The sequence below is a fragment of the Lolium rigidum genome, chromosome 3, assembly GCF_022539505.1.
Source record: "Lolium rigidum isolate FL_2022 chromosome 3, APGP_CSIRO_Lrig_0.1, whole genome shotgun sequence".
Taxonomy (NCBI): Eukaryota; Viridiplantae; Streptophyta; class Magnoliopsida; order Poales; family Poaceae; genus Lolium; species Lolium rigidum.
The window spans coordinates 264,491,058-264,513,871 of NC_061510.1; the positions used below are offsets into that span (position 1 = coordinate 264,491,058).

The 22,814-nt window shown below is 42.1% G+C and overlaps 2 long non-coding RNA genes across 8 annotated transcripts; both read left to right on the forward strand.

Moving 5' to 3' along the window:
* The first annotated feature begins 15,064 nt into the window (after positions 1-15,064).
* On the forward strand, positions 15,065-17,975 carry LOC124703397. Of its 3 annotated transcripts, none has more exons than XR_007003103.1 (5): positions 15,065-15,109; positions 15,340-15,515; positions 15,783-15,866; positions 16,336-16,448; positions 16,848-17,975. It is a non-coding gene; the product is annotated as an uncharacterized LOC124703397 (long non-coding RNA). The 3 variants fall into 3 exon arrangements; XR_007003104.1 differs by having other exon boundaries at positions 15,070-15,515; positions 16,848-17,137; positions 17,391-17,975; XR_007003102.1 differs by having other exon boundaries at positions 15,070-15,515.
* A 20-nt stretch (positions 17,976-17,995) lies between these two features.
* Positions 17,996-22,443, forward strand: LOC124703396. 5 transcript variants are annotated; one of them, XR_007003098.1, is made up of 3 exons: positions 17,996-18,092; positions 18,257-21,543; positions 22,041-22,284. It is a non-coding gene; the product is annotated as an uncharacterized LOC124703396 (long non-coding RNA). The 5 variants fall into 5 exon arrangements; XR_007003101.1 differs by having other exon boundaries at positions 18,009-21,121; positions 21,393-21,543; positions 22,041-22,443; XR_007003099.1 differs by having other exon boundaries at positions 18,024-19,377; positions 19,518-21,543.
* Positions 22,444-22,814: the final 371 nt, after the last annotated feature.

A 22,814-nucleotide genomic window follows, 5' to 3' on the forward strand; every position in this document is an offset into this window, starting at 1 on the left:
CAACTGAGTGCGATAAAAGAACTTTAACGAACAGTTTTGCTCATATGATGTAAATATTCTCATGATATGGACAAGTACTTAGGCAATTCATAATAAGATACATGCAAATAAAGTCATCTATTAGCTATGTCAATCATGGAAAAGGTACCAACAAATTAATAATAAGCATCATGAATCATGTCTATCAGCAAGATTGCAATGTTCATAAAAGGAAATGATAAAGTGGTATCTCGCTTGCCCGTATTTGTAGAGCAAAACATAAATGCTCGGGCACCTTTGAAGTTCATGGAAAGACTGGAAGTAGAGATTATCAAAGATAAAAGCATCAAAGTTATACCACAGTTAATCACATTTTGGGACAAGCATATTGTACTAAGAATGAAAGTTGTGCTCTGAAGAAGGTGCTCAAAGAAAGGATGGAGACTCAATGTAAAAGTAAAAGATTGACCCTTCGCAGAGGGAAGCAGGGATTAACATGCGCTAGAGCTTTTCATTTTTAAAACAGGAGTAAAATTATTTTGAGAGGTGTTTGTTGTTGTCAACGAATGGTAGTGGGCACTCCAACTACCTCGTCAACCAGACTTTCAAGAGCGGCTCCCATGAAGGAAATTATCTCTACCAGCAAGGTAAATCATCCTTCTTCTCTGTTGTTTACACATATATTTTAGTTTCATTATGGATGACACTCCCCCCAACCTTTGCTTACACAAGCCATGGCTAACCGAATCCTCGGGTGCCTTCCAACATTCACATACCATGGAGGAGTGTCTATTTGCAAATTAAGTTGCTTACCGATAAATCAGGGCAAAACATGTGAAGAGAATTATTCATGAAAGTTAATTAATTGGGGTCGGGAACCCCGTTGCCAGCTCTTTTTGCAAAATTATTGGATAAGCGGATGTGCCACTAGTCCATTGATGAAAGTCTGTCAGGAGTAAATGACAAGGTTGAAAGATAAACACCACATACTTCCTCATGAGCTCTAAAACATCGACACAAATTGAGAAACATTTTGAAGGTTTAAAGGTAGCACATGAGACTTTACTTGGAATGGTTTGAAATGCCATGCATAGGTATTTATGGTGGACTCTTTGGAATAACTTGGTTTTCAGGGGTTTGGAAGCACGAGCAGCGTTCCCGCTCAGTGCAAGTGAAGGCTAGCAATAGACTGGGAAGCGACAATCAAGAGAGCAATAATTGTTATAATCATGCTTGCGGCAAAATAAATTAACGGAGGCATAAAAGTGATACAAGAACTCTGAGGCAAAGTAAATCATCGAGGCTTAATTGACTTTTGTTCAGTCATATGCATGCGTGAGCATGTGCCAAGTCGATTCAAGTGAATTATTCAGAGGAGGATACCACAATGTCATACCTATTTATGAATAAAACAATGCAAGCAAATATTTGTGACATGCTACTCATATTAATAGATTGGAGCTAAACATGAGAGATCATGAACTACTAGACTTTCTTAAATGACATATACCTCACATGAACCAACTAAGCATGCTCACATGGATGAGTATATGTACAAAAATGAAAACAAATAGAGTTCATACCGGCCTCTGACCACAGTCGAGTTGTCGTAGATCGTCATTATTGCCTTTCACTTGTGTAGCTTGAATAATATGGAATGAAAACCAAGCTCTAGCCACCGAAGACCGCTGAACTCCATAATGAACTTTACAAAACCAAAAAAGAACAACAAATATTTTTGGTGTTTTCGAATTGGAGACAAAAACAAAAGGAAACAAGCAAACAAAGCAAAATCTTTTTGGATTTTCTTATAGCAAACCAACGATAGCAAATAAAGCAAAATAGGAGCAAGAAACCAAAATAAGCAAATGGTAAAGAGAAACAACAGAAATATTTTTGGTATTTTTGCGTTTTAGGAAAGAAACAAAGAAAAAACAAGAAAATGAAAACTAAAAGAGTCACATAAACACAAAGTAGCAGAAATTCGTCAAACTTGACAGCAGTACAGGAATCTATTTTTACTAAAATATTCCGCTGCTCAACTCGAAAAGTGTTCAACTAATGAAAGTTAGATAATAACCTGGGGAACATGCACAAAAATTGGCTTCGTAAAATAACGTTCTGGCTGTTTTTGGGAATTTTTTTGGTGTCAGTCCAGAATCTGTTTTCAAACAGCACTTCCCCAAATATCATCTTCCTCTTATTAGAAACCACATTAAGAAGCTAAACAAGTATGTACAAGTATCCGAAAATTGTAATATGCAATAAATGAGTGATGCCGGTATACCTCCCCCCAAGCTTAGGATTTTTGCCTAAGTGGAGATCAACCCCAGCGAGGGTCAGGGTTCCACGCCGGTGGATCGTACATGGTGTAGTCGTAATAAGGTCCCTGTGCAGAAGAAAAGGGTGAAGGCTCCACATTCCCAAAATGTTGATGTGAAGAGCTCGCTGCATCGGATGACAAGTCGAGGTGTTCCTCGGCCTCCTCCGTGCCGTCCCCTGCATGATGGCCATCCCCCTCTATGTATGCATTTAGTTCATCTTCCGTGACCGACCAATTTTCCCTGGAATCAAGGTTAAACAAAGCAGGTGCAGGCAATCCTACTAGTCTTTCAGTTCTTTTAGTTGTTCTCCAATTTTTCTTGTAAAATGTTATCTCATAAGACAGGTTACTCAAATTAGACCGGTTAGAAACAAAGTCATGTTTAATCATTGAAACAATATCGAGTTTCTCTATGGAGAGCTGAATATCAAGAGGGTGAGGTTCTACACCATGCATGGCTAGCAAGCGAGAGACAATGAGACCTCCACAAATTCCTCCTTTATCACAGTTAGTAGCAAGTCTAAAGGCTATCAAAGCACCCAAATTATAAGTCCTATCATGTTGCAATGCAGCAACTAAGAAAACTAAATCATGAATGGATAGCTTATATGCATTCTGTCTAGCAAGAACGCACTTGGTGATGAAGTAAGCAAAGTAGCGAATAGCTGGGAGTTGAATGCTACGAATCTTACCACTCTCTTCTGAGAAGCTTCTCCCTTGACAGATCATCTTGTATAGACTCAAGAGTTCCTGCGGCGACCCCCTAATCTTCTCACAAGATCCCCATTGTGGCACTCTAATAGTTGCACAAAAATCAGCAAAAGGCAAGTCGATGGTTTTATTATAAATTTTATATCGAACCATGGGGTTAGGTTGGGACCAATGGAATTCAAAATCCTGCACCACTGACATGGTTAGTTTTGCATATTGGTAAGGTTTACCAACAACAAAACTTTCCAACCCTGCATTGGAAATCAGTTTTTGAACATCTTGCAAGATTCCTGCACTCCTCATAAAATCAGTGCATGGGTAGTAGGACGGGTATACTCCCTCTTCGCGGCGAACTCTCATAACTTCTTGCACCTCCAATTCTTGTTGATTAAGTTGGTGCCTATTCCACTTCATTTTCTGAAATTTTTCAACAAACATTATAAAAGTTGATTTGGAGACATATAAATGAGGGAAACTACTATAGGAACTTGGTAGAGTACTAAACATGCATCAAAACTAATTTTTACAACTTAGAACAAGCATGCAAGCTCACTTAACATGTTACCTACAGCATTAAAATATTCAAGATATACTCAACCAAACAAAATTCTATTTGGATAATCGGAGGAGTCACATACCGGAGAGCAAATGTGCCAAATTTCAGACAAAAATCTGGGCTGAGCAAAGAGATCGAGAAATCTTGAGCTCTTGAGCAGAAACGGGAGTGAGAGAAAGTGAGTACGATTTTTTTCGGGAGAGAGAGTAGAATGGGAGGAAGAGATGACTTAGTGGGGCAAGGAGGGGCCCACACCACAGGGTGGCGCGCCCCCCTCCTTGGCCGCGCCGGCACATGGGGGGCAGCCCTGGGGTGCCCCACTGGTCAGCCCCAGGTGCTCCCAGGTAGCTCTTCGAAAAATAAGACCAACGGTATAATTTTTGTAAATTTTTGAAAACTTTGAAAAATGCACATTTTTGGGTGTTAAAATTATTATTACAGGGCAGAAAAAGATTTTCAAACCTCTTAAACAACTAAAGCATCTTGCAAAACAAGTAGTGCTACAGCAAGTAAAGCAAATGGAGGAAGAAAGAAATGTTGTTTAGTTCCTCTATGCATATAAAATGTACTTGTTAACAAGGTTGATCAAGTCTTGCCACCAAATAAATTTTACATGACATAAGAAGAAATAAACCTCAAATCAATCATGTTACCTTGTATTGAATTGATATGGATCCAATCATAATATTTTGATATCCTTGTTTAGGCTCATATATAGGACAATCAATAGCTCCCACTTTGATAGTTCTCACATTAGAAATTGTATTAACTCCACATACTTTATCAATCCTCTTGGAAAAATAAACAGTATGCTCCTTGTCATCAACATTAACAGCCCCTGCGGTGTTAAGAAAAGGTCTCCCAAGAATAATAGACATATTATCATCTTCAGGCATTTCCAACACAACAAAATCAGTTAATATTAAGAAATTATTAGTAACTTGAACAGGAACATCCTCACATATACCAACAGGAATAGCAGTAGATATATCAGCCATTTGCAAAGATATATCCGTTGGTATCAACTTATCTAAATAAAGTCTTTTGTAAAGAGAAAAAGGCATAACCTAACACCTGCTCCCAAATCACATAGAGCAGTTCTAACATAATTATTCTTGATGGAACAAGGAATAGTCGGTATACCTGGGTCGCCCAGCTTCTTTGGAACTTTGCCATTGAAAGAGTAATTAGCAAGCATAGTGGAAATCTCCTCATTAGGAATTTCCCTTTTGTTAGAAACAATATCTTTCATATACTTTGAATAAGGAGGCAATTTAATAGCATCACTCAAAGGGATTTGCAGGAACAAAGGTTTCATCCAATCACAAAATTTATTATAGTGTTCTTCTTCCTTTGATTTTAGTTTCTTAGCAGGAAAAGGCATTTGCTTTTGAACCCAAGGTTCCCTTTCATTACCATGTTTCTTAGCAATAAAATGTTCTTTAGTATACTTTTTATTTTTAGCATGCTTTTCAGGTTCATCTGCAACCTCTTCTTTATCAGAAGCATCATTCTTATCATTATCTTTATCATGTTCATTACCACTTTCAGTTTCAGCATCGAAATAGAAATACTATTAGGATCATTAACAGGCTCAGAGGATTCTACAACAGTTTTATGTTTCTTCGTCTTTTTCTTAGAAGGAGCACTAGTTTCGAGTTCGTTGAGAATCTTGTTCAACTCTTTTGGGATGCCCCTCGGGATATAGAGGATCCTGAGTAGAAACACCGCCTCTAGTTGTTACTTCATAAGCATGTTTTTCTTTAGAACTATTTTTTAACAAGTCATTTTGCACTTTAGTGAGTTGATCAATTTGAGTTTGAACCATATGAAAATGTTTAACAAGCATCTTAACATCATTGGAGGTTCTCTCCACAATACCATGCAATTCACTAATAGCTCGAGAATTTTCCATTAAATGATTCTCTACTCTCATATTAAAATTATCTTGCTTAACAATATAATTATCAAACTCATCTAAGCATTGATCAGGAGGTTTTGAATAAGGAATATCTTCCCTACTAAAGCGTTGAAGAGAATGTACCTCAATCATGGATGAAGGGGGAGTTATCTTACATAAATCTTCTATGGGGGGTAAATTCTTCACATCTTCAGATTTAATACCTATCTCCTTAAGAGATTTCTTGGCTTCCCTCATATCTTCATCATTTAATTTAATCATACCCCTCTTCTTCAATATTGGCGTCGAGGTTGGTTCAGGTGTAGTCCAATCATCATGATTCCGGCCTATTCTAGCCAATAATTCCTCAGCGTCGTCTGGAGTTCTTTTCCTGAAAACACAACCAGCACAACTATCCAGGTATGCCCTAGACTCAATGGTTAGTCCACTATAAAAGATATCAAGTAAATCATGCTTTTCTAGATCATGTCCAGGCCGAGCTCTGATAAGAGAGCAAAACCTTGCCCAAGCTTCAGGCAATTTCTCTCCATCTTCCTGGTCAAAACTATAAATTTTCTGCAAAGCAATATGTTGAGCACTAGCAGGAAAGTATTTCCGAAAGAAAACATCAAGCAAACCGCTTGGACTATCAATAGAATTAGGAGGCAAACTATTATACCAAGTTTTAGCATCATCCTTTAATCAGAAAGGAAAAAATTTAGCAACAAAATAAGTACGCTTCTTGATATCATCAGAAAACAAGCTACTCAAAGTAGAAAGCTCATTCATGTGTTCTACAGCACTTTCTTTTTCAGTACCACAAAAAGGTGTTTTCTCAACAATAGATATATGAGATAAATCAAGAGAAAAAATCATAATCCTTATCCTTAATGTTTATAGGAGATGTGGCAAATTTAGGATCAGGAGACAGTTTATATCTAACAGTATGTTGTGCAGGAAGCTTTTTAATATTACTTGTACCAGTAGTAGCATTGCATTTATCAATGAAATCATCATCAAGTTCCACATAATCTTCATCAAGATCATCACTAGAGTATTCAAAAGACTCAGGTGAATCAACAGGTGTAGCAGCATCTTCATTAGAAATTTCAGTATTTTCAATTTGTCTAGACCTAGAAATTGTAGCATCTAGAAAAGATCCTAATGAACCATCATTATCAAGCACAGCAGAAGCATCATCAAAATTATAAGAGGAATTTTCAGATTCAGCAGAAGTACCAACATTTGAAGCTTGTGGTGGTGAAACAAGTTTACCTATCACAGAGGGTGAATCAAGAGCACCAGAGGTACTCAGAGTTGTACCTTTTCTTGTAGTGGATGGTAATATGGCGACTTTAGTATCGCGAGGTTTACCCATGATGGAGAATTTGCAGCGAACAATATCAATCCAAGTGAACTTGCAAATAAAGCTATGCTCCCGGCAACGGCGCCAGAAAATAGTCTTGATGACCCACAAGTATAGGGGATCGCAACAGTCTTTGAGGGAAGTAAAACCCAATTTATTGATTTGACACAAGGGGAGCAAAAGAATATTTGTAAGCCTTAACAGCGGAGTTGTCAATTCAGCTGCACACTGGAAACGAGACTTGCTCGCAAGAGTTTATCGATAGCAACAGTTTTATAGCAGTAGCAGTAGTGAAATATCAGCAGCAGTGTAACAAAGAAAGCAGTAGTGATTATAGTAAACAGTAGGATTAAAATACTGTAGGCACAGGGATGGATGAACGGGCGCTGCATGGATGGGAGAACTCATGTAACAATCAAGGTAGGGCATTTGCAGATAATAATAAAATGGTATCCAAGTACTAAACAACCATAGGCATGTGTTCCATATATAGTCGTACGTGCTCGCAATGAGAAACTTGCACAACATCTTTTGTCCTACCAGCCGGTGGCAGCCGGGCCTCTAGGGAATCTATCGGTAATTAAGGTACTCCTTTTAATAGAGCACCGAAGCAAAGCATTAACATTCGGTGAACACATGTGATCCTCATATCACCGCCTTCCCCTCCGGTTGTCCCAATTTCTGTCACTTTGGGGCCTCGGGTTCCGGACAGCAATATGTGTATACAACTTGCAGGTAAGATCATAAAACAATAACATGTTCAGATCTGAGATCATGGCACTCGGGCCCTAGTGTCAAGCATTAAGCATAACAAGTTGCAACAATATCATAAAAGTACCAATTGCGGATACTAGGCACTATGCCCTAACAATCTTATGCTATTACATGACCAATCTCATTCCAATCCCTACCATCCCCTTCAGCCTACAGCGGGGTAATTACTCACACATGGATGGGGGAAACATGGCTGGTCGATGGAGAAGCGTCGGTGGTGATGATGGCGATGATCTCCTCCAATTCCCCGTCCCGGCGGAGTGCCGGAACGGAGTTTCTGGTCCCGAGACGGAGTTTCGCGATGGCGGCGGAGTTCTGGATGTCTTCTGGCGATTTCGTCTAACCCCCGTGCATTTTTAGGTCAAAGCCCTTAAGTAGTCCAGAGGGGGGCGTCGGAGGCTGGCCGAGGCGGCCTCACCATAAGGCGGCGCGCCCCCCTCCTAGGCCGCGCCGGCTTATGGTGTGGAGGCCGTGGGCCTCCCCCTGGCCTGCCCTTCTGGCTCCGTGAGTCTTCTGGGAAAATAGGCCCTTCGCAATTAATCCCGGGGATTTTCCTGAAAGTTGAGTTTCTGCACAAAAACAAGACACCAGGGCAATTCTGCTGAAAACAGCGTTAGTCCGTGTTAGTTGTATCCAAAATACACAAATTAGAGGCAAAACAATAGCAAAAGTGGGAAAGTAGATACGTTTTGGACGTATCATCGACGGCGAGTGGAGCTCACTGGCGCGGCGCAGGTGGGGGGTCGGAGGCTCACCGGCGGCGCGGCGATCGTCGGAGAGGTCCTGCGGCGTTGTGGACGACGGCGAGGCTCCTGGAACAAACGGTAGCTCCGGGGGTGGCTTCTGGCGTCTCCTCCTTCTGCGGCGGCGTCACGGGCAGCGATGGAGCAATTGGAGGGTGGCGGTGGCTAATGTCGATGGGCGAGTGGCTGAGGAGGGTCAGTGAGGAGAGGGGAAGGTGCTGGTGTGGTGAGTTGAGCGAGGGGAGCTTTCTATTTATAGCGGCGGAGGGGAGCAGGGTGCTGCGGCAAGGTCGAGCATGGCGTCGTGGTTACAGCGAGCTAGCGAGCTAGGCGAGGGCGCGGCGCTGTTCAGCGTGTCCAGGCGGTCCTCCTGGCGGCAACGACGCGGCTGGTCGGGTGCGTGCAAAGTGTTGCGCGGCCGTGGCGGAAGACTTTTCCTTCTCCGGCGACGGCGGGCGCGGGTCGGCGACAAGGAGGTGTCTACGATGTTCCTGGTACCGTGGCGAGGTCCAGTGCGGATGAGAGGGTCCAGGGGAGGTCTGGAGCGTCGAGGCGACGCGTGCCCGTGGCGTGCTCCGGCGTGCACGCGTCGACGTGGCCATGCCGATCCTGGCGTGACTGGGTTTCGTGGGCGCGTGCTTGTCTGGGCCGTGTCGTGCTCCTTTCGACCAACGGCGAGTACCAGCGGATTCAGGGGATCAAGGAGGTGCGGCAGGACATGGTGGGCAGGGTTGGAGGTGTGAGGAGTGAGAAGGGCAAGGTGGTGTGCATGGCATGGCCGGCATGGCATGGCATTGCCATGTCTAGCCATTGCTAGGTGTGCAAGCTAGTGGCATTGGTGTTGGAGGGGACCAGGGGACAAGGCTTGAGCAAGTGGTGTTCAAAGTTTGGCCAAACACTATTTCAAATAGTGAATTTGGATTTGGTTTGATTTTGCTCACCATGTGTTTGTAAAAATGGCGCATGAAATGAAGTTTGAAAATTTTGAATGATCTTTGGTGGACTTGATTCAAATGATCAAAGACACACAATGGTGGTGGTGGTGTGCAAAATTAAAATGATTTGTGAAATTTCAAATTTGACACTAACTAGAATCTGTTAAAAAGTTCCAACTTTGCTCGAGCATAACTTTTGATCTAGCAAGAATTTGCAGGAGTGTGCTTTACTAAAATTGTTCACCTTGATGTGTTCTTGGATGAGGTGCAAAGATTTGGATTTGTTTGGTTTGAAAATCTCTTAATACAGAGGCTCAAAGTGGGCATCAGGCTAAAAATGGCAGTTTTGACCATTAGTGCATGTGAGCACAATTTGATTTCAAATTTGATTTGATTTGAGTTTCTTTGATTCCAAAAGTGTTTATAAGTGTTTAGTAACATTCTCCAACCAGTGGTGCAAGACAAAATGGTCTAGGTTGAAGATTTCCAAAAATGGCATACACCATATGTGAGGGTTTTGTGATTTTTCCATTTTATTTCTTTGCTTCCTTTTTGATTTTCTTTGTGATCTTCAAAGGATCAAGTTAGGGTTTTAGGTTGTAGCACCAGCACACAAACACTCATCATGGCAATCACACAAGAATTGAGTATGAGCACTATGCATAGCACATGTGTTAATAAAAGTTTTTGTTGGTTCTAAATTTTGGGTAATTGAAATTCTTCTTCTTCATTGATTTGAAATTTGGGATGTTACAAACCCTTCCCCCTTACAAAAGATCTCGTCCCGAGATCATAAAGAAAATTAGGTACTAAATAGATCTGGGTATTCCTTCTTCATATAGTCTTCTCGCTCCCAAGTGGCTTCGTCTTCGGTACGGTTGCTCCATTGAATCTTCAGGAACTTGATACTCCTGGTGCGAGTGGTTCTGAAAGCTTCTTCCAGGATGCGAATAGGCACTTTGCGGTACGTCAAGTCCTTGTTGATATCCACCGATCTGTGATCAATATTCTTGAAAACCTCGGTCTTCTCGGGCACTTCTAAGCACTTCCGGAGTAATGAGATGTGAAACACGTCGTGCACAGCTGACATTTCTTCCGGTAGTTCCAGTTGATAAGATACTTCTCATCGGCGACTCAGAACTTTGAAGGGTCCGACATATCGGGGTGCAAGCTTTCCTTTGAGCTGGAATCTCTGCATTCCTTTAAGGGGGGATACTTTAAGATAGGCAAAATCTCCGATCTCGAAGGTCATCTCTCGGCGTCTCTTGTCGGCCTAACTCTTCTGCCTTGATTGCGCCGTCTTGAGCTATTCGCGGATCTTGTGCAACTTTTCTTCAGCTTCTCGGAGAACATCTGGTCCAAAGACTTAGCTCTCTCCGACTTCCGACCAATTCAGAGGGGTACGGCACTTCTTTCCGTACAGGGCTTCAAAGGGGGCCATTTGTAAACTGGCTTGGTAACTGTTGTTGTACGAAAATTCCGCGTAAGGCAGGCAGTCTTACCACTTAGATCCATATTCCAGTACACAGGCTCTCAACATGTCCTCAAGTAACTGGTTGACTCTTTCAGTCTATCCGTCGGTCTGCGGGTGATATGCGGTGCTGAAATTTAGCCGGGTTCCGAGTCCTTCATGTACTTTCTACCAGAATCTTGAGGTGAATTGGGATCCTCTATCTGACACAATTGACTTCGGGGTTCCGTGCAGGGCGACTATTCTAGAGATGTATAACTCAGCTAGCTTTGGGCCTTGGTATGTGGTCTTGACGGGGATGAAATGGGCTACCTTAGTTAATCTATCCACCACTACCCAAATAGAATCATTTCCTTTGCTTGATTTGGGCAAACCAGTGATAAAGTCCATTCCTACTGAGTCCCACTTCCATTCTGGAATCTGCAGTGGCTGCAGCAATCCTGCGGGTCGCTGATGTTCCGCCTTGACTCTCTGACAGATATCACACTTGGCGATGTAGCTTCCAATTTCTCTCTTCATTCCATGCCACCAGAATTGTTCCTTCAAATCTTGATACATCTTGGTTCCTCCGGGATGAATGGAGTAAAGGGTGTCATCGGCTTCTTTCAGGATGACTTGCTTCAACTCAGAATCTGCTGGCACGCACAGGCGTCCGTTATATCGAAGAACTCCTTCTTCATCTTCGGTGAATCCCGGTGCTTTCCCTGCAGCTATTTGGCTCTTAATTCCGTCGATACTAGCATTTCCCTTCTGGGCTTCTTTGATCTGGCTAATCAAGGTGGGCTGAAGCTCTATGCTGGCTAGGAATCCTTCACTAACTAGCTCCAGTCTAAACTGCTCAAATTCATGATACAGGCTAGGTTGCTCTATTGCGATCATGGAGTTCAACTGACACGGCAGTCTACTCAGGGCATCCGCTACCACATTGGCCTTGCCGGGGTGGTAGTGAATTTCCATATCATAATCCTTGATTAATTCTATCCATCTCCTCTGCCTCATATTCAGCTCCTTCTGTGTGAAAATGTACTTCAGGCTCTTGTGATCCGAATAGATCTCGCATCGATTACCCATGAGGTAATGACGCCAAACTTTCAAGGCTAAGACTACGGCTGCAAGCTCTAAGTCATGGGTTGGGTAATTCTGCTCATGTTGTTTCAGTTGTCTTGACAGATATGATATCACTTTGCCTTCTTGCATCATCACACATCCAAGACCAATCTTGGAGGCGTCGCAGTACACGTCGAAGGGCTTGGTGATGTCCGGCATGATCAATATTGGGGCTAAGGTCAATCTACTCTTGAGCTGCTGGAAACTTTCTTCACATTTATCAGTCCATTCAAACTTCATGTCTTTCTTCAACAGTTGGGTCATTGGTCTAGCTATGCATGAAAAACCTTCCACAAATCTGCGGTAATATCCGGCTAATCCAAGAAATGCGCGGACCTCGGTCTGAGTGGTTGGGGCTTGCCATTCTGTAACGGTCTTGATCCTTGCGGGATCTACGGCAATTCCTCCCGCAGACAAGATATGTCCCAGGAATCCTACTTCCTTCAACCAAAACTCACACTTGCTGAACTTGGCATACAACTTGTGCTGTCTAAGGGTCTCTAGGATAATCTCCAAATGTTGCTCATGTTCTTCTTCGGATTTGGAGTAGATAAGGATGTCGTCGATGAAAACAACGACAAACTTATCCAAAAAGTTCATGAACATCTTATTCATGAGGTTCATGAAATAAGCGGGGGCATTGGTTAATCCAAACGACATGACGTTTGATACGTCTCCAACGTATCGATAATTTCTTGTGTTCCATGCCACATTATTGATGTTATCTACATGTTTTATGCACACTTTATGTCATATTCGTGCATTTTCTGGAACTAACCTATTAACAAGATGCCGAAGTGCCAGTTCTTGTTTTCTGCTGTTTTTGGTTTCAGAAATCCTAGTAACGAAATATTCTCGGAATCGGACGAAATCAACGCCAAAGTTCCTATTTTCATCGGAAGCATCCAGAACACCCGGGAAGGACCAGAGGGGGGGCCACAGGGCCACCAAACCCTAGGCTGGCGCGGCCGGAGGGGGCCGCGCCGCCCTATGGTGTGGCCCCCTGTCAGCCCTCCTGCGCCGCCTCTTCGCCTATATAAAGCCCCTGGATCAGAAAACCCGATACCAATTGACGAAACTCCGAGAAAGACTCCGGGGCGCCGCCACCGTCGCGAAACTCCAATTCGGGGACAGAACTCTGTTCCGGCACCCGCCGGAGCGGGGAAGTGCCCCGGAAGGCTTCTCCATCGACACCGCTGCCATCTCCATCGACACCGCTGCCATCTCCACCGCCATCTTCATCACCGCTGCTGCTCCCATGAGGAGGGAGTAGTTCCCCATCGAGGCTCGGGGCTGTACCGGTAGCTATGTGGTTAATCTCTCTTCCATGTACTTAAATACAATGATCTCATGAGCTGCTTTACATGATTGAGATCCATATGAGTTTTGTATCACTACTATCTATGTGCTACTCTAGTGATGTTATTAAAGTAGTTCTATTCCTCCTGCATGTGTGCAAAGGTGACAGTGCGTGCACCGTGTTAGTACTTGGTTTATGCTATGATCATGATCTCTTGTAGATTATGGAGTTAACTATTGCTATGATAATATTGATGTGATCTATTCCTCCTACATATGCATGAAGGTGACGAGTGTGCATGCTATGCTAGTACTTGGTTTAGTAGCGTTGATCTATCTTACACTAAAGGTTACCTAAACATGAGCATTATTGTGGAGCTTGTTAACTCCGGCATTGAGGGTTCGTGTAATCCTACGCAATGTGTTCATCATCCAACAAAAGTGTAGAGTATGCATTTATCTATTCTGTTATGTGATCAATGTTGAGAGTGTCCACTAGTGAAAGTGTAATCCCTAGGCCTTGTTCCTAAATACTGCTGAGTTACTACTGCTTGTTTACTGTTTTACTGCGTTACTACTGCTGCATTACCACCACCATCAACTACACGCCAAGCACTTTTCTGCCATCGTTGCTACTGCTCATACTTATTTATACCACCTGTATTTCACTATCTCTTCGCCGAACTAGTGCACCTATTTGGTGTGTTGGGGACACAAGAGACTTCTTGCTTTGTGGTTGCAGGGTTGCATGAGAGGGATATCTTTGACCTCTTCCTCCCTGAGTTCGATAAACCTTGGGTATCCACTTAAGGGAAACTTGCTGCTGTTCTACAAACCTCTGCACTTGGAGGCCCAACACTGTCTACAGGAAAGGAGGGGGAACGTAGACATCAACGTTGTACTCATACAACCCATATCTGGTGGTGAAGGCAGTTTTTGGGATATCCGTTGCACGAATCTTCAGCTGATGATAACCAGTCCTAAGATCAATCTTAGAGAATACTTTGGCACCGAACAGGTCTTCTATCTTGGGTAAGGGGTACTTGTTCTTGATGGTGACATCGTTAAGCTTACGGTAATCCGTACATAAACCAGTGGCACCATCCTTCTTGCCCACAAACAAAACGGGTGATCTACAGGGTGATGCACTTGGTTGAATCAAACCTTTGGCTAACATATCATCAAGTTTCTTTTTCAGCTCCACTAGTTCTGTCGGGTTCATACTATAGGCTCTCTGGGGTATAGGTCCGGTTCCAGGGATTAACTCGATGATAAACTCGATATCCCGGTCTGCGGGCATACCGGGTAGATCATCAGGAAACACATCAGGGTATCGACAGACGACCCTGATCTGATCCAAAGTGGGCTTGGCTACACTTTGGTTGCAGGTAAACTTTCTGGGCAGCCGTTCAGATATGTGTTCTACTAACACACCGGTGCTACTAGTCATGGTGATGGCTTTCTTGGCACAGTCAATCAATCCATGGTGTTTTGACATCCAGTCCATACCTAGTACTACTTCCAAACCTTTTGTTCCCAGAACAATCAAATTGGCATAAAAGACTACTTCATGTATTCTGATAGGCACATCTTTGCAAACTTTTCTAGCTTTGGTGGTTGAACCCGGTATCCCACGGTATGATTGCTGCACTCCCATGGGGCTCTCACAGGCGTTTGGATTTTCGGCCGTCCGATCGAGCTGACGTGGCGCGATCTCGGACGGCCGTTCCGTTTAGGGCGCGAGGCCCTCCCGCAGACCCACGTTTTATCCATGGGTCGCTGAAGCCCGCCTGGCCCGGAACCTAGCTCCAAGCCAAATCCCCTCGCTTCCTCCCCCAATCGGTTGGCCTCCTCCTCCCCCAATCGCGCCCCGTCCCGTCGCCGCCGCCGCTGCCCCCGTCCTCCGGCCGCCCTTGGCCGTCGTCGTCGCCAGATATTCCTACAGGTTCCCGTTCCTCTCCTCCCCAATTCGCTCCCGCATCTTGCCTCCCCTTCCTCTGCTCTCTCGAGCCGCCGCCGTCGCTCTCCACCAAAATGGCGACGTGCCGTGCCGTGCCTCCCCTCTCTATTTCGGGGGCTTCCCGGTGGAAGCAGCAGGTCGCCACCTCTTTGGCGCAGCAAGTCCATTAATCCCCTCGTGGTGCTCCTCCCCCAATCCTCTTTGCTTTTTGCCAGGACCCCCCTATCCTCTTCACCTTCACTCTGCCGACCGGTTCACGGCGCTGCTGCCGGCGTCTTCCTCCATGGGGTGTTCGGCCACGCAGGAAGAGGCACAGTTGCAGGGATCCGAGTTGTTCACAGCGCCGGACGCTGCTGCGCCACCACGCCTCGGCATTGACACGAGGTGCTAGGTATGTGACTCCTGCTCCGCCTCTCGCCGCACCTCGACACACATCAGTTTCGCTGCAACCGCGCCAGTGAGAGCCAACTTGTTCTCCCCTATGTAAGCCAAGGGGCACTGCCATGGTTAGCTATCTTGGGTGTCCCAGCAGCGCGTCGCTATTTACAGCTATATCACGCTTTCTTACCTGGGCTCCCCACCCCTTTTATTGAATAGCTCTTCCTGATTCCACCGCTGATCTGCAGTACCGTTTTCCCCCTCTATTTTGAGGTTGCAGGTATGTACATAAGTTGTTTGTGTAAATGCCCAAGTGCAAAGACAGCTCCGTCAAGAATTCTCACAGCTCAGCTTGGATTCGTAGGTTGTGTGCTCTCTCTTTGTTCCTATTAATTTATGGGTTATACTGTTGTGATGAACTTCAAGCAATGGAGGTTTTTTTTGGTACTGCCTTGCTTTTGTGATTGCATTTTCATGTACTTTGTTGGCATTGAAGTAACAAATATAATTTCGTGTTTTTCATTTTGAACGAGAAGGTGTTTGCATGATCATTGATTGTCTGTTGTTTTAATTATATAATAGATTAAAAGCACACAATGTCCATAGTAGTTTCTAATTTTGTTGTGCATGTTGCATACTTATGCCATGGATGACACATGGAAATGCAAAATAAAATGAATGAATCCTTGATGTTTGAATTTATAGGAGCAGTGTTTGCTCATTATTGTTCCTTTGTATGCATAGCAGCTTATATGGTTTCTGGATTTGTGATTGTTCACCATTTAGTGTTTTCAGTACTTGGATGGTTAATGATTTTCTTACATCCGCTGCAGGGAAGAAGCAGACTAACAAAGGAAAAGTTCAGAGGAACTTGATTATACCGAGGAATCCAATGGCTGCATGTCTGATCTGCGGACTTTTAGATTCTTCGTTATTGGATTAAATTGTCAGTATGATTTTTCTGTGCTCTTTTACTTTTTCCGATTATTTTGTGGAAAGACCTAAGATTTTCTTTACGACAGCATGGTGGTTCAGAGGTGTGTCGTTTCTTTTGACGCATTTTGAATACTACTCTTTGATCTATCTCATGTATCTGAACTCATTTTTGTGTTCTCCTTTTCTCCTATCAAGTTCTAATTCAGTAGCTTGCTTGCAATCCATGTGCTCATTGCCACTATTCTTTCTGTTTATATTTTGTCTCATGCCTTTTCTCCTTATCTATCTGTTTCAGACATTGTACTATGCACCATGGTTCATGACTGCACTTTCTATACATGCTTTGAAAGGCTAACAGTATTGACATATCATGTGCTTGTGTTAATTGATGATCCCCTTCTTCCTACAGTTGTTTTGGAAGGAGGACTATTACCATTCCTGTGGGGTGAACGGCCCGAGTGACAATGTCGGTGTGGCTGTTGCGGCTGCTCCTCAAAGCAGAGACTTCCAGGGCAGGTTAGCTTTCTCCACCTCCGCACTAGGACACATATTGCTAATGCCTGATACATCTGTAAATTAGGAAATCAAATCGATGCTCCTACTATGATCATTTTCTTTGCCTTTGTGTTGTCACTTGGCCCTGTCAAACTGTCTCCGGGGATGAAGATCCATTTAATTTTGCTGCTGTCATGTCATCAGGTGAGCTTATGTGCTTATTCGCATTAAATTTGTATATAGCAGATTTCACTGTATCCAAGACTGAAACTTAAGTATATTATTCTACAAAGAATCAGAAGTATCTCTCACTCATGTGAGGCTCATACATCAGGGATATTCCTATACAATTACATTCAAGCCAGTACTAACTTTTGCTACTCTACAGCTCAAAAAAAAAAAACTTCTGCTACTCTAGGGGTTTTTAAATATTGATGACAGTGATTCTTGTGCTCAGATTATCCAATGATTACGTTTTAAGTTGTGTGATGTGATTGTTGTCGATGCAAAGATCAAACAAAATGCTCTTGCCGGCCAAAAATAAGGGAAGATTATCCTCCATGTCTGAGAGGTAAAAGATGGATCTGCATTGATCTGTTTGTATCATTATCCTAATTTAATATTGTCAAATTCAGTTATTTCACATTGTGGTGATCGGCTTGAACATACTATTATTTTAATCAGCTGATAGGTCAGACTGTATAATGAAATATGGTAGGTTTTTCTTTGTCTTAAGAAATTATTTATGATTTTGATGTTGTTTCTTGGGCCATGATCTGGAATAAGTTCTGGTTTCATTCTCCATTTTTCCGTTTTGTTGTCACACTCAAACTACAATAATGGTCAGGCTCTCAACCTGATTTATTTGCCTTGGCTTTTGTTTCTCAATTTCTTGATGTACTAATTGCATGGATGCTGGTAGAGAATTTTTCGTTGGGCTTTACCTTGATGGCCTCATATATCTAACAATATGTCTTATGTATTTAACCCTATTTTATAGCATTCACATGGTATGTACTAATTAAATTTTGCCATTTATGTTCCCTACTCACAGATTTCACTTGGAAGCATCTATGATCATGTATGTTTGCTGATGCTGGTCATTTTCAAGCTGCAACCATGTGTTGTTATAATATGTTAAGAGTCGCGGCGAAATTTGGTAAGCTTGTGCAAATTTCTTAGTAATCAGTATGGTTCAGAGGCATTGTCATATAGGTTTTATTTCATTTTTGTTGTCAATTTTCTTAGTAATCAGTATGATCTCACTAGAAGGCAATTTTAGTAAACTTTCATTGTCTTCTTTTTGTTCCGTGCTCCTAGCAGATGGCCTCCAATCAGGAATGAAAATTTTCAGCATATGTGCCTGCATCTAGGTGGCAAGTGAGTTTTGTTCTTGATTATCTTTTTCCCTTTGTTTCACCTACTTTATGCGAGACATGGGGATCGCTTTATTTATTCTCTCGCATTAGTATACATTCTCTTTTCAGCATATGAGGCTGCATGTCACCAAAATACATGGGGATTGGTTACTTTGTCTGCTATATAAAGCAAGACGATGCAAAAAATGCATGTGTGCTTTATCTCTTATGTTTCTTTGTATGTATATGTGGTTACTGATTTTTTGATTGCTCACTGTATAATATTTATATCTTTGATGATCATTGGTTTGCTTACATCCCCTCCAGGGAATACAAAGAGAAAAAGTATGAAGGCGATTTATATTATATTGAGAATAAAACATATGGTGGGTGTATGGTAAGAGAGTTTATAGATTTTTTCAGGTCTTGGATGAAATTGTTAGTATGATCTCTGTGTGCTCCAATTCTTTTATGATATTAGGTTAGTGTGATTTTCATATAGAGGTAGTGAGGTAATAAGGAACTGGGACTAATAAACAGAGTATCTCCTCTTTCTTTGAATACCTTGCTTCTCAAGTTGCTTCTATATGAGTTATTTTTGCTCTCAAACGAAATTCAGTGGAGCAAAAGGATCCTCATGAATTACTTAGTAGTTCAGTAGGGTGGGAAGACAGGCATTTTATTGTTCGTGGACAGAGGGAGTAATGGGTTGAACCTTGAAAGTGTGAATTGGTTTTTTATTTACCCTGGAAGTTCATATGTGTTTGAGTCAGTGCTCCAGCTAGCTAGCCTTAGCCGGATATATCTTTTACAGAATATTATGTTTCCTATTTGTTATCAAGTTATTCGCTAAAGCACTTGGGTGTGATGAAAGTACAGTTCATCCGGTAACAAGTTTCTGAAATTTGAGTGGATATTGGGCACTAAATCTCAAAACTCAAAACATGGCTTTCATAAGTTAAACAAGAATCCAGTAACGTTGTAAAGATAGGTTGTTACTAATGCAGATTGAGATGAACGAGGTATGGCAGATTAGGCCGGCCATTGATCATACTAACACTATTCTCCTCGAGGGAAGAGCCTAAGGTAAGTAAGTTATGTGTGCTCTCACTTTCTCCATGCTTTGCTAGAATTTTTTTTATACTTATGGTTGGTTTGGATTATGTGCGTTTCCGTTTGTGCGGGAGCTCTGAGCACTGTGTATGTCCTTTTTTTTCCGTTTGAAGATCTGGTTCGTGTGGTAGTAATGGAGAGTTGGTGTCCATTTCTTTGCAGGAGGAAGATCAAGGTAATAAGAAAATTATCCTCCGCTTCTATGATAATTAGTCAGAAAATAGTTAGCCATTATCTGACCAGGTTGGTAAAATTAACGTCTGTTTTCTTTTTAAAAGCAAGCAACAGTAAATGCTCAATAGCGCGAATACACCAATATAGTCACTTATATGTTAAAAGTTAAATAGTTTAGAGGTGTGACTAAATAGCAAGGAAGCCAACACAGAGTGGAGAATAATGAATAAAAAGCCAGAACTGCATGTTGGATATTTTATTACCTTTTTATCCTTTAATATGTGATATATGGATGCAACAACAGCTAGAACAGTAAGTAGAGTAGACTGTTCAATCTGATAAATTCATGACAGTAGGTAATTGAGAGTACAAGTTCCTGAGGACAAAGAACTAGATGCTTCAACTGTATCACAGGTTGAACAAAATAGTACTCCCTCTGGGACATCAAGCATGTTCATGATTTGGATATAAACGACCCCTTTGGATGTTGATATTCAAACTGCCTCTACTGTGCACTTAACTTTCAGTGTTAATATTACATAGGCTTAAACACTATTATTTCTTCCATTCTCTTTAGACTACTTTGCCGGTTATCTATCCTTTACATGTATCTTTCCTTCTCTCTTTTTGGGGACATTATCTTTTTTCTTGCTTTCCCAATGGCAAGATTTCGTGGAGTTTAGTTAGCTGTAAATCTCATGGATGTTGTGTGTCCGATGAACATACTGTGGTTGCACCAGTTCAGTTGGCGGTGCTGAAACTTTTGCTGAATTGGATTGAGCATGCCTGGTGGTGGTTGCTGGCGGCGGCCAAGCAAGCAAGGTGCTCATTCACCTCGGTACTGCTGCTGAGCATGGAGAGAAATCTGCCGCCAAGAAGCTCGAGCAAACAGACAGCCTGACCAGGAACTCCTTGTGCAGGTGCCATTGTGAAAGTAAGGTCCTTACTTCTTACGATCAGATGCCGATGTAAATTCCAGTGATCAGAAATTGTGAGCCTATTGGTCAATAAATCTAGACGAAACTTACTTGATGCTTGTTCATAAATATCAGAAATTTTGCTTCTTGCTAAAAAGGTGCTCAGTACAAACGTTCAGGTTCAATATAAGATATCTTTTTTTTTCTCCGAGCAGCCTATATCATCCATCTTGAGGAGAGCGGCTAATTTTTGGTGTGCAGGTTTCTGATGGCTTTCACAAGTTAAACAAGAATCTTGGATGTAGCCCATGAATCGGTTAGTTGGTCATGCTTCACTATTCATAGGTGACACATGTGTCCTTGGTCTAGGATGTTAAATAATTCCAGTTCCAATTAGTTTTCACATGGTAATGCTAATAGATAAAAACTGCTGGCTCCTTTTCAGAGGCCATCTGAATATCCCTTCCACACATATAGAATGTATCCTTAGAGACTGAGTCTGAATTCACCGAAGCTAAGCAATCCACTTGGTACTATGGGTTAGATGAAAATGTCTATATCCATTTGGACTTCCAGGTCTACGACAATCTGACGGACTGCCTGTGGATTATTATGTTTTGTTCTGGGTACTGATCTCTCCCAATCGTTCACTCCTGTTTGATGTTTGTAAATAATGTAACAACTAGCTCTGTTGTGAACCCAAATGGGACCATGCATTCGTTCCTATATGCAATGTTGTGTTCTCTTCATTAGTTTATAATTCGTCTGTGTATCCAGTAGAATAACAAATGGGTAGTTGTTTATTCTTCATTTGTTGCATGCATATCATCTTTACGGATGACAGGGTCGCACGCCATGGTATATTCTTTTTAGTCTATTGACGTTTCAGTTTTTCAGTTATTTAGTGGACTCATATAAGGTTCTTAGAAGAGAGGGTGTGGGAGGAAGAAGAGGCAAACTCCGGTGACGCGTCGTGCCGCTGCTACTGCCTCACCAAACAACCAGGGCAAACAAACGAGGTGTACAAGTGATGAGCTTCTGCTTCAAGGTTTTTCTTTTTCTCCCACCATTTATTTTCTCTCTGTATTTCTGTTCAAACTGCATCTGCTCCCAATCGGGTGATAGTCGATCCAGTGTTATATAGATCTGGTACATGTTAGCCTTTTAGCATTATGTCTCATAACATGGTGTGCCTATGTATTTTACTGTTAACACTCTCCTACATATTGGTTTCCAGTTTCATAATTTCCCTATTTACCATTCATAATTTTCACGGCTGCAATGTAAGCGTGGCTCGGTTTGAATTCCACGGGATATATGTAGACATTATTTTGCACTCCTGCACTGCCTATAATATTGTTTATTACCTTTTCGTTTTGATCATTTTGTTGATTGTTTTACCATGTGTTGTTAATTACATCTTCTTACAAAATGCAGGATAAACAATTGTTAGTTGCTATGTTATAAATGTTTTTTTTAATATACTATGGTTCACAACCTTTTGTAAAACCTAAAAAAATTATTATCATTTTATCACCTATGCAGAAATATCAAGGGTGCCAAGGGGCATAAGGTTCGTTTGGCCGATGCAAATGAAGATGGCGAAATTCGGCTGGTCTCCTTTCATAGGATGGGCAAGGAGATTATTTGTTGGCCAGTATCATCATTGTCTAGGCACATTTTTGTCCATCAGTAGCTCCTCATTTGTACATACAAAATGCAGCTTTTTATTTGATAGATAGCCTATAAAGTTTAGACTTATCATTAGAATCCAAGAGTGTTTACATCAGAATGTTGTTGTTCAACTGGGATGGTATCTTTTTCATTAATATAAATTGTATTGAAGCAATCCTTTGTATTGCGTGCAACTTAGTTTCAGCGAATCTCTAAGAAGATGCCATCAGGTTCACTTGACCGAGTAAGCCCATAGTTTATGCCTTGAGAAACATATACTTATGTCTTCATGGGGTTCTAATGGCATGTGGTCTCTGAATTGGTTTTGAAGCAATGATAGTAGTGTTCACTTTATATTTTGGTTTATAGTTGCTTCAAATGAACTGATGTTTGTGTCAGGAAACAATTAAATGTATTCATGTACTTCAGAACAGATGCCTTACCGTCGACGTGGGAAGGGACAAATCGATGCGGAAATCACCCGTCGGAGCTCCGCCACGTTAGCCTGCCCCTCCCTGTCCAAAATCTCGCTCCGCTGAGCCATTGTACCGCGGGAAACCGACGACATGGAGGAGTACCCAAAACACATGATATGTTATGTTCTTTTGCTCCTCTTCGTCAAATGGATAATTATTTACTCTTCAT